This window comes from Macrobrachium rosenbergii, chromosome 3 (assembly GCF_040412425.1).
Source record: "Macrobrachium rosenbergii isolate ZJJX-2024 chromosome 3, ASM4041242v1, whole genome shotgun sequence".
Classification (NCBI taxonomy): Eukaryota; Metazoa; Arthropoda; class Malacostraca; order Decapoda; family Palaemonidae; genus Macrobrachium; species Macrobrachium rosenbergii.
This window is the reverse complement of record NC_089743.1, coordinates 66600436-66612188: the sequence shown is the minus strand read 5'-3', so window position 1 is coordinate 66612188 and position 11753 is coordinate 66600436. Positions and strand designations below refer to the sequence as shown.

Here is an 11753-nt window from a genome sequence, read left to right as displayed (position 1 = left end):
GGTTTCCATAATATAAGATACATTTCATTGATATAATTATTGAGAAGTTTGTTTAATTGTCAATAGTAATGTCAGTTCAGCTCAGGTCGAGTTTTATCGGAGGGAATTTTTGGTTTAAAAGTTTTTTTTTTTTTACTATTATGTTCAAAATTAGAATAAGAATAGTGGAATTATAAACGAATTATAGCAAGCTGAATGGAGGAAAAATTTAGGTATCCAGATTGTCCCAGGGGTCTGGAATGCTCATTCCGAACACCGGGAGCTTTCTGTTTAGATGAAACATCGTGGGGTTTTTCTTTTATTTCTCAATACTGAGCATCTTGTTTTGAGTTAATGAATCCAAAAATACGTCAGTGCACCTCATGTGGTGCACTGCAGGCATTACTTAAGGTTCTTTGCAGCGTCCCTTCGCCCCCTACCTGCAACCCCTTTCGTTCCTTTTACTGTACCTCCTTTTATATTCTGTTTCTTCCATATTACTTTCCACCTTCTCTTAACAATTGATTCATAATGCAACTGCGAGGTTTTCCTCCTGTTACGCTTTTCAAACCTTTTACTGTCAATTTCCGTTTCAGGGCTGAATGTCCTAATAGGTCCCAGTGCTTGGTCTTTGGCCTAAATTCTGTATTCAGTTAAATTCAATTCATAAATAATTAAGCGTAAAATTAAAATCTAAGAAACGTATTACTTTAATTCCTTAAGTCTCCGAAACACAGACGCAACATAAACTCTGTGGCTCTTCAACATTTGAACTTCAGCTACCGTGCTGTTGTCAGCAATTTTCCATGGAAGGAACGAAAGACTTAATGTAATGGGAAGCTTGACAAAGACTGATCACGCTTTAAAGTGCCCGTTTGAGGAGATGTTTCGACCGCTGAATTATTTTCGCAGAAAATTATCAAAACTACAAAATTCTGGTATCAAGAAACTTTAGTTTCCCCATTTAGGTAAAGGTGGTTTATTGTACAGGTTGTAGTTCCATATATATATATATATATATATATATATATATATATATATATATATATATATATATATATATATATATATATATATATATATATATATTTATATATATATATATATATATACATATATATATGTATACACTGTATATATACATACTGTATATATATATACACTCATATATTTCCGGGAGATAGCAGGTCACTAACTTATAGTAGTAAATCTGTCGGTGTGAGCGCGCCACTGTCTTACTCCCCAATAATTGAGATTGTCAAGCAGTAGTTCACAGTTCACACACTGCCACAGGTACCGAATGGCTTGGAAGGTGGAAACAGTCTTTTCCGTGCGGTTTCAGAAGAAGGTGTTCTTACTTGGGGTTAGAGGGAGGGAGGTGTAAGTCATTCTTTGAGAATTAGCAAAGCTGGTGGACTCTTGTTTCTATTCACTTGGATTCGAAGTGTGAAAGTTGATAGTTCATGTTGTGTGCTGTCGTATCGTGTTGCGCAAAATTTGTTTGAAAACTGATGTCGGTAAGTATTGCAAGTTGTGCATACCAGCAAATGCAATGATCGTTTTGAAATTGTAGATTACAGAACTAGCCTGTCTTATACAACATGGGTTGCGTTGTGTTGGAACCTTACTAAAAAAGGACTAATTTTTAAGTGTGTGTAATATATACAGTACATATATATACATGTATGTATATATATATATATATGTGTATATGTGTATATATATAATATATAAATATACACAATATATGTATGTATATGTATATATATATATATTTATATATATATATATATATATATATATATATATATATATATATATATATATATATATAGATATATATAGATATATATATATATAGATATATATATATTATATATATATATATATATATATATATATTATATATATATATATATATATATATATATATATATATATAATATAAATATATAATATATATATATATATATATATATATATATATATATATATATATATATATATATATATATATATATATATATATATATATATATATGTATAGGCCCGTCCAGCCTGAAACACTTTTGACCTCACATGTGACGTTATTAGTTGTCCATTGTAGTCTTTGAATAATATTTAGCTCATAATTATTCCTTTCGATTTCTCACCTACGTAACATTAATTTTCTACGTAAGGAAAAGAGCTGGAAAAGAAAGTAAAATTGGTGGACTGACTGTCACAGTTGCCATATACCATATGCGATTAGGATACAAGAAAAACATCAAATAAGTGCGTATTAAGCACAAGTGCGCGTCCTCAACGCTGTTCTTTATCAAACGAGGGCGGATTGCTTAGGAAAAGGGGATTTTTTTTTTATTGTACCCTATAGATAGACTGACTTTGGCTTTATGGGTGAGGACTGTCAAAATTTTTCCTTGCCTCTTGGAATTGATCCTGTCCTTTGTTGTCCTAGCTCTAGGTTTTAATTTACGATATAACAAATTGAGGTATATTGTTGGTTGCATGCTTAGGTTAATTCTGATGCCATTATAAATTAAAACGAACGGAAATGAGAGGAATTACCCCTACACTAGGCACCGGGATCCAAGAAAAATAGGCGGTATATAGGCTAAGAATCCATTTACGATGTTTGCATACCACGGATGGAACATATGAACAGGGCCGAATTGATGCTTTCATTCTCCTAAATCTCATTCCTGCATACTAGTTTGAACTTAATACAGCACTTCGTCAGATCTGAAATGCGTCCATCTCTCTCTCTCTCTCTCTCTCTCTCTCTCTCTCTCTCTCTCTCTCTCTCTTACATCCCCATGTCTGTTTGACAATATTGACGTTTGTTTTATAACTGTCATTGCAATAAACTGTTAGTTAAAGGTTGTTCCTTCGAGAATACCAACTTTCATCTTTTCTATGGCTGCGCCTTTGGCTGTGGATGGTATTGTCGTTGAAGCATGCTAATTAAGTGGGCAAATTGGCGAAAGTTGTGTGGCGGCATTACTGCCCACTCGCCTGTCTCAGACTTTACTTTAACTCCTTTATGGCGAAATCCCTGTGGAATAAATTAAAACTCCTTCATGGCGAAATCCCTGTGGAATAAATTAAAATTCCTTTATTGCGAAGCCCCTGTGGAATAAATTAAAACTCCTTCATGGCGAAATCCATGGAAAATAAATTAAAACTCCTTTATGGCGAAATCCTTGTTGAATAAATTAAAACTCCATGGCGAAACCCCTGCGGAATAAATTAAAACTCCTTTATGGCGAAATCCCTGTGGAATAAATTAAAACTCCTTCATGGCGAAATCCATGAGGAATAATTTAAAACTCCTTTATGGCGAAATCACTGTGGAATAAATTAAAACTCCTCCGTGGCAAAATCCCAGTGGAATAAATTAAAACTCCTTTATGGCGAAATCCTTTTGGAATAAATTAAAACTCCTTCATGGCGAAATCCCTGTTGAATAAATTAAAACTCCAAGGCGAAATCTCAATGGAATAATTTGAAACTGGTAATATTTATATGCTGCTTTGTTCCACCTTAGCAGTTTTGAAAAATAATCATATAATATTTGAAAGCATAAATTGCATTCAAAATAATATCATAAACAGGTAAAATAAATATGTAATCCTCAACAAAAATATGCGGGTACGTGATTTATACTGTTTTCGGTTTGATTATGACCTGATCACTGAGTGTCATTGTTTTCATATTATAACTACTTTGTAAACTACCTAGTCCTCTCGCTGTTCCAGTATTTAAATGAAGAGATGTGTTAACAATATTTGACTGGAATTTCGCACTTGTTAGTTTTCTGTAAAAGAACATCTATTGAAATGGCTTTGTCTGTCTGTATGCACTTTTTCTGTCCGCCCTCAGATCTTAAAAACTACTAAGGCTAGAGGGCTGCAAATTGGTATGTTGAGCATGCACCCTCCAATCATCAAACATACCAAATTGCAGCCTTCTAGCCTCACTAATTTTTTTTTATTTAAGGTTTCATGGGCAGCGGGTCGTACAGCATTATACACTGTACAGAAAACTCGATTGCGCCGAAACAGCTTCGGCGCATTTTTACTTGTTAGTTTTCTGTAAAAGAAAATTTTTGTGCCGGCTTTGTCTGTCGGTCCGCACTTTTTTCTGTCCGCACTTTTTCTGTCTGCCCTCAGATCTTAAAAGCTACTAAGGCTAGAGGGCTGCAAATTCGTATGTTGGTTATCCACCCTCCAATCATCAAACATACCAAACTACACTCTCTAGCCTCAGTAGTTTTTATTTCATTTAGGGTTAAAGTCAGCAATACTCGTGCTTCTGGCAACACAACAACGCAGGCCACCACGGCCGGCTGAGAGTTTCATTGGCCGCGGTTCATACAGCGTTATACCGAGACCACTGAAAGATAGCTCTGTTTTCGGTGGCCATGATTATACGCTGTAGTGGCTGTACAGAAAACTCGATTGCGCCAAAGAACCTTCAGCGCATTTTTACTTTTTTTTTTTTTATTTTATTCCTCTTTGAGAATGTCCAGTTTGCCCATGTTATGTTTTGTGGTAAAGCAGTTAACTCCTACAAGAAAGGTGATATTCCTTCATATGAAGGTATATTTCTCAGACTAACAGAATTAAACTACAGTATTATTCTACCACTCCCTCGGTTTTTTTTTTTTTTTTTTTTAAACCAAGATTGAACTTCAGTGCCGGTCCAGTTACCTCAGATTATACGTGTGAGTGGCAGCTGCTGAAATGACGGTAGCCTTTTCCATTTATAATCAACTCAGGATTGATATCTTGCAACACCACAACTATAGAATCTGTTAAAACTTTGCAGCATTCAGTCTTGTAACAATTTCTACAGAGGGAAAGAAAGCTTTTATTTTCATGAGGTTCTAAATTTGTTAAACTTTCCACCAAATTGTTTGTTAATCAGTTCCATCCAAACTGACGCATCAAATATAATAAAATTAGCATTTTGAGCTTTTTTTCGTATTTGGTAAAAGCTTGAAGCTTTAACTGAAGAAAGATTATCAGATATGGCTTTGATATATGGGGTTCTTAGAGCTTGTCGTAATCTTTCTCTTTGCAGAAATGTAAAATATATTTCTTATATTGGCCACTGAGCAAGAATATGATCAGTGCACCACAAGATTGTCAGTCACCCAGCAGTCTTTGGGGTTCACAGTCTGCAAAGTGTTAAACTTCTCCATAACTCTTGCTGATTATGTGAAAACTTGAAATAGCTACAAATATCATGCATTAACTTTTAGGCCACTGTCGACCATGCGACAAGTTTTTTTTTTTTTTTTGTTGGTCAAACCGAGACTTGAAAGCATTGAAAAAAACAGTGTTTATAATCATAGGTTCTCGTGGGTTTGAATTTCCCTAGCAGTTATCTTTCAACTCTACTGAAGGTTAAGATAGCCACGTGGTTGCAGTCCAGTACATTGGAAGTTAAATTTTTCCTTCCTGATTTTACTTAGAAAACAGTAATGTCATAGGGTTCTAATTTCTACTGGGCGATAAGAGAAGTTATGGCAAGACTGACTTCCTTCATGGAGCATCACCCTAGTCCTCCATTAGACACAGATGCATAAAAGTGAGTTGGACTTACTGCCAAGGAAGATCTTTTCCGTTCATAATCAATAAACTGGGTTGCAAGAGGCACTGGATTGATATCTTTTCATTGTCATGTTCATACAAAAAGTAATTGTACTTGTATTCATATTTGTGTAGGTTTGAAGGACTGTCATTGAAGTTGTGGCGCACTATGAGCATAGTACTTGCATGAATGGTAAGCTTCTTTGGGAAAACCATAGAAATGAGAGAATTCAAAGCCTTCATTGTGACAGGCTATGTATGTGCTTTTACTGTAAACACACCTTGGCAGAATCAGCAACTTGTAGAAATGTTGAAACTCGTGGAGGTCTTGGGCATTATTCATTTGTATGTGATTTGTGTAGTTTCTGTTATTCTTGAGATATGCTTGGATGGTTTTGTTTTGGTTTCCACTACCAAATATTTTATGCTAGTATTTTATTTAATCTGTTGGGAATAAAATTGTTATTGTTCCAATTAAATACTGACGCAAAATAGAAAAAAAATTGAGATGATATGCAATCATTCCAATTATATTCTAATTCTCCTTTGATTTTTCCTTCTTCTATATCTAATTAACATAACTTTACCATAATTTTATACAAACCCCGTAGAATATATAAAACAAGGACTTCAACCAATAAAACAAACTGCTCACTATCTCACGTGGGTCTTTGTCAACTGCAGCTTATGCCCATACAACCTTACCAAAACCATCCAAGCATATCTTAAGAATAACAGGAACTTCATATAGCATGTACACCCACTGAACCACTGGTGTTCTCAAGAGATGTGAATTAACATCTCCCCATGTTAACAGAGAAAGGGGATGGGAATAATCTGTGGCATTCAGACAAAGATCGGAATTATAAATACTCTTAGACAACTGTCTGATGGAGTGAAAATACATCATAATTGATACTTGGTAAGAACATAACTTGATACTATTCCAAGAAGAATTAAACTTAGATGTGTCGAAGTGTAATTTACAAAATTGAAAAGTTAAATTTAAAAATGCAAATACAGACAATGCTTGGCCATAGTGTGTATTTCAGTGAATGTATTTTAAGAGGATTAAATTCAATGGGCTCTTGTATATCATGCTGGTGTCCCCAGAAAACCCCCAGAGGAGAGCCCCTTAGTAGAAGAGTCATTTTGGGATGAATACAAGTTTTGTGTAATAGTAATTCCTCAATTATCTAGATCGCTATTATCCAACACTCGACATTGTCCGACACACCAGACCAAGGCCCCAAAGATATATAATATATATATAAATTTTAAAAATTTGAAAAATCATCCTCCAGTGGTTGGAAATGCTGCACACTCACAAAAATGTTGGTAACACTGCTTACACTTAAATCAACTGAGAAAGGGTTGTTAGGGGGTGGGGGAGACCTCAAGAAGTTTCAAGGTGGGGGGGGGGGGCTTGGATGGCTGGGCACCATGAGAAAGGATGCAAAGTGTGGAGGGAGGGAGAGAGAACAATAACTTAGGTATGTTTTCATGAAGCCTAAGTACAGTAACACACACACACACACACACACACTCCTTTACTTTTTATTGATATTTTATGCTGCAGTATTCTTGTTCCTATTTTTTTCTGTATTTTCTAAATTTTTAATTTTTCCACACCAAAAGATAAATGCAATCATGTGAGAAGGGCAGTGATTCTTAACCTGTGCGCCACGGGCACCCTGCGCCGCGACTATCCCTCAAGTGCGCTGCGAAAATTTCATGGATAGGTATATGACACAGAAAGCAGTTATTTAGTGGAGGAGCAGACAGCATATGAAACCTCATTCAATTGTGGAGTCATATTTTCTTCCAACTTGTTGTGCTGTAGTGAAAACTTTGTTTGGTGATGAGGCTGAAGAAGTAAAAAAAAATTCCTCCCTCGGACAACGCTATTGGTAGACGAATCAAGGATATGTCGCCTGACATTGAAGAGACTGTCAGTGAGCTTATGAAAGATAAAATGTATGCTCTGCAAGCAGACAAGTCAATTGATATTGGAGGTAAATCCCAATTACTAGTGTTCACCAGATATATTGCTGATAATAAAATAATTGAACAATTTTTGTGCTGCAAAGAACTTGTGCAAACTTCGGGACAGGACGTATTCTCTAAAGTAGCAGACTATTTGAAAGAAAAGGGACTGACGTGGAAATTGTGTGGAATTTGCACGGATGGTTGTCCATCTATGGTGGGATCAGTAAAAGGTTTCGCGTCATTACGCGCAGAAGGAAAACCCACACCTAATTACAACACATTTTTTCTTACATCGTGAAAATCTTATTGCAAAGACACTTGGACAGGAATTCGAGCTTGTGCTTGAAAGTGTCGTAAAGATGGTAAACTTCATAAAGAGCAGGAAAGCAGACAAGACTGTTTTCCATTCTCTGTGAAGACATGGGACCTGCCACTAAGACCTTCTCCTCCACGCAGAGGTCAGGCAAAGTGTTGTCGCGAGTACATGAACTGAGACAGGAAATGCTAGTTTTCTTTACTCTTCAGGGAAAACCTGAATTTTGTGAACCACTGGCCGATGAAATTTGGAGCACAAAGTTATGCTACCTGCTGGATATATTTGAACATCTAAACAAGTTTAAAACTAGTATGCAAGGGAAAAATGAGAATATATTAACATCATCTGACAAAATAAAGGGCTTGCTGGAAAAAATAAGGCTTTGGAAAGATAGGGTGAGTGATGGCAATGCCGATATGTTTCAAAAGGCTGCTGAAGGTAAAATATACAGACATCATTTCACTCATCAAGGAGCACCTTGAAATTCTAAAGGGAACATTAAAAAAATATTTCCCCAATAGTTCTGCTGATCAGTATGATTGGGTAAGAAATCCTTTCATCCATGATCCCTCAAGCAAGCCATAACTTAATATCCTTGAAGAAGAGGAACTAATTAACGTCCGTAATGACCGCATGTTAAAACTGCAGTACTTGGATATGTCACTAGAAAGCTTTTGGATAAAAATTGAAAAGGAACACCCTCACAGAGCCCTAAAAGCTCAGAAAATATTGCTGCAGCTCTCGGCCTCATATCTGTGTGAACTAAGATTATCAACACCCACAAACAACAAAGCAAAGAAGAGGTCCAGATTGCTGAGTGTTGAAGAGGAAATGAGAGTGTGCCTGTCCAGTGTCCCTCCTAACGTCGAAAGGATATGCAAATCCAGACAGGCGCAAGTGTCCCATTAATCAGGTATGTTTAATCTACAACTGGAATATATGTTGTATATCATTCCCATGTGCTCATTAATGCATTCATGTATAATAATAATAATAATAATAATAATAATAATAATAATAATAATAATAATAATAATAATAATAATAATAATAATAATAACTATAGTTTGTGCTATTATTACGGTATTACTTCATTATTACAATAATTACACGTGTGCACACACACATTCGCACTAATATTATGGCTAGCCCTAGTTTGTACCTTTATATATATATGTCAGTGGAATATATATATATAATATATATATATAATGTTTATATATATATATATATATATATATATATATATATATATATATATATATATATATATATATATATATATATATATATATATATATATATATATATATATATATACTAATTACACTGACTGTACACTTGGTGCGCCGTCAAAGTCCGGGATATATCATTCAGTACGGCATTAAGCAATATTCACCTTTTAAATATTTTTGCATTGATTTGATATGAAATATCAACAATGATAAAATATTCTCTTGTGTGCTGTCATGTTAAGTGTGATAACCACACTACGAGTCAACTAAACTTATAATGAAATACGGTACAGTACATTAAACAAAGAAAAAAATAGCAACATATACGTAGGTATGCACGCACTCATTCGATGGTATTGTGAACTTCCTGGAGTTTGTTGAGTTTCGTGTTTTTATGTTTACGATACAGTATTTCATATTTCATTAAAGGACATGTATGGTACTGAGAGACAGAGAGAGAGAGAGAGAGAGAGAGAGAGAGAGAGAGAGAGAGAGAGAGAGAGAAACTATACCGGATGTATGTTCACATCGAAACGTAATGCAGTAACACACACAGCAGTTCTCTATTTTATTTATATTTTATGGTACAGTATTCTCATTTTTATTTGTAGTGTATTTTCTAATTTTTAATTGTTACAAACTAAAACATAAACACAATCGTCTGCGTTGGGTACGTAAACATACGTAAGCACACACTCATCTCATGGCGTCAGTGAATTTGCTATAGCCTATTAGTTTTGTGTTGCCTACATATCAAATTCGTATTTTTTATATTTTTACGGTGACTGGAGATGAAATATCAATATTGATAAATTATTCTTTTGTGTCTTGTTATGATATGTGCAATAATCATACTTAGAGTCAAGGTACAGTAAATCAAGCAAAGCAAAAGAAATGGTGTCGAGAACTTCCTTGAGTTTGTTTAGTTTCGTGTTTTTTTTTTTTTGTTTTTGTTTATGATACAGTTATTCATATTTCATTAAAGGATATGTACAGTACTGAGATACGGGAGAGAGAGAGAGAGAGAGAGAGAGAGAGAGAGAGAGAGAGAGAGAGAGAGAGAGAGAGAGAAAACGACAGGTTTTTTTTTACATCGAAGCCCAGTAAAGTAACACACACACACACACACACACTCCTTGGCCGTTTTATTTATAATTTATGTGTAGGGTACGTACATACACACAGACTCATTAATTCCAATAACTTTTTAGTAGTGCTCTGAAAATTAATTTGCTTTGAGTAGTCATCACTGAGAAATGCCCTATGTACTAAAGATGTAGACCCAGGGTGTTGTAATGTAATGCACAAACACTGTGTATTACAAACCGAATGAATTTCATTTTCAGTAGATTGTACTATGCTAGGCTTTCAAACAGGATTATCAAACTTATGGCTTATGTAACAATTCATAACCATCACTTATACTGAACAATCACTCACCAAAGAACTGACATAAACAACATCGAGTATGATGTAAACAAACGAATCAGGAAACAGTTGTTTAGTGATTTTAAGGGATTTTCCTTTATATAAAGTATGTTAGTTTACCTTTGTATACCCATTTTACATTCATGTACAAGAATAAAAATAATTTTGTTAATACATCCGTTTCTTTTAACAGTTAAAAATTATTCTCAATTCTTTCACTAATAGGCTCAATCATCTGTCTTAGAACATAAACATTAGAAATGGTGGGATGATCATTTTTTTTTATACAAATTACGATGATGATATAACAGGATAGCAATACAATATAAATGGATTCTATAAGTAAAACAACAGTTTCATTACCATAACCTTTATCTTAAATACAGCTGTAATAGCCTATTTGACTTATGCACATTGATACTGTGAGTGTAACACTTAGGCTGGCTGAGGTCAATAGTTCACGCATACACATTTTGTATCGTGTATGGTGATACAATATGGTAACAGCTGATAAGAAAGTTGCTGTATAAAAAATACATTAGTGGATGTAAAATCATGGTAGGCTGTGGATAAACACAGGTAGACTACCTTTCTACTGAATTGTCTCTTTTATGAGAGAGAGAAAAAGAATTGGTTGATTTTTTTCGAAGTGTATTTATGTAGTACGTGTGGCAAAAAAGTGATTGTATGGACAAAGTGGACTGTATGTTGAATGTTGTTACTTGGTCAAAACCCGTTAAAAGCTTTGCGTAGCAACAACACCACGCTCCCTTTGTGGTTTTTAAATTATGGGGAGATATCTCTCAACCCAATTCAGTATTAACAAGGATGACACACTAATATACTCTTAATAAATAGTGCCACAATTAAATCTTCCACTTACTGAGCAGTCCCTATTGACATGAACTCGGATCATAAGTTGCTGTGAGATGCAACATGAAGTGCTCGCGTCCCTCTTTCTCTCTCTCAAAATCTTACGAGTATTCATGGGTCGATATAATATGTCACCTTGTTTCTATAAGAGTTATGCTTAACTCTGAAGTATGAACACAATACAAAGTTTAACAGATCAGATTATATTCACCATTTACCAAATTTGGAGTGCAGGAAAAATGAAATAAAATGGAAGGGTACTGAAATGCACTTGTTGAATTTAAACTTGAAATTAATTTAATAGCCAGAGGTTCAACATATTGTCACAAATATATG

General features: G+C 34.6%; 1 long non-coding RNA gene across 1 annotated transcript in view; it reads left to right on the top strand.

The window, feature by feature from the left end:
- The first annotated feature begins 1289 nt into the window (after window positions 1-1289).
- Window positions 1290-11753, top strand: part of LOC136825086 (uncharacterized) — a 31035-nt gene continuing 20571 nt past the window's right edge. Inside the window, exon 1 of the long non-coding RNA XR_010849243.1 lies at window positions 1290-1496. This is a non-coding gene — a long non-coding RNA (uncharacterized lncRNA). The remainder of the gene's footprint in view (window positions 1497-11753) is intronic.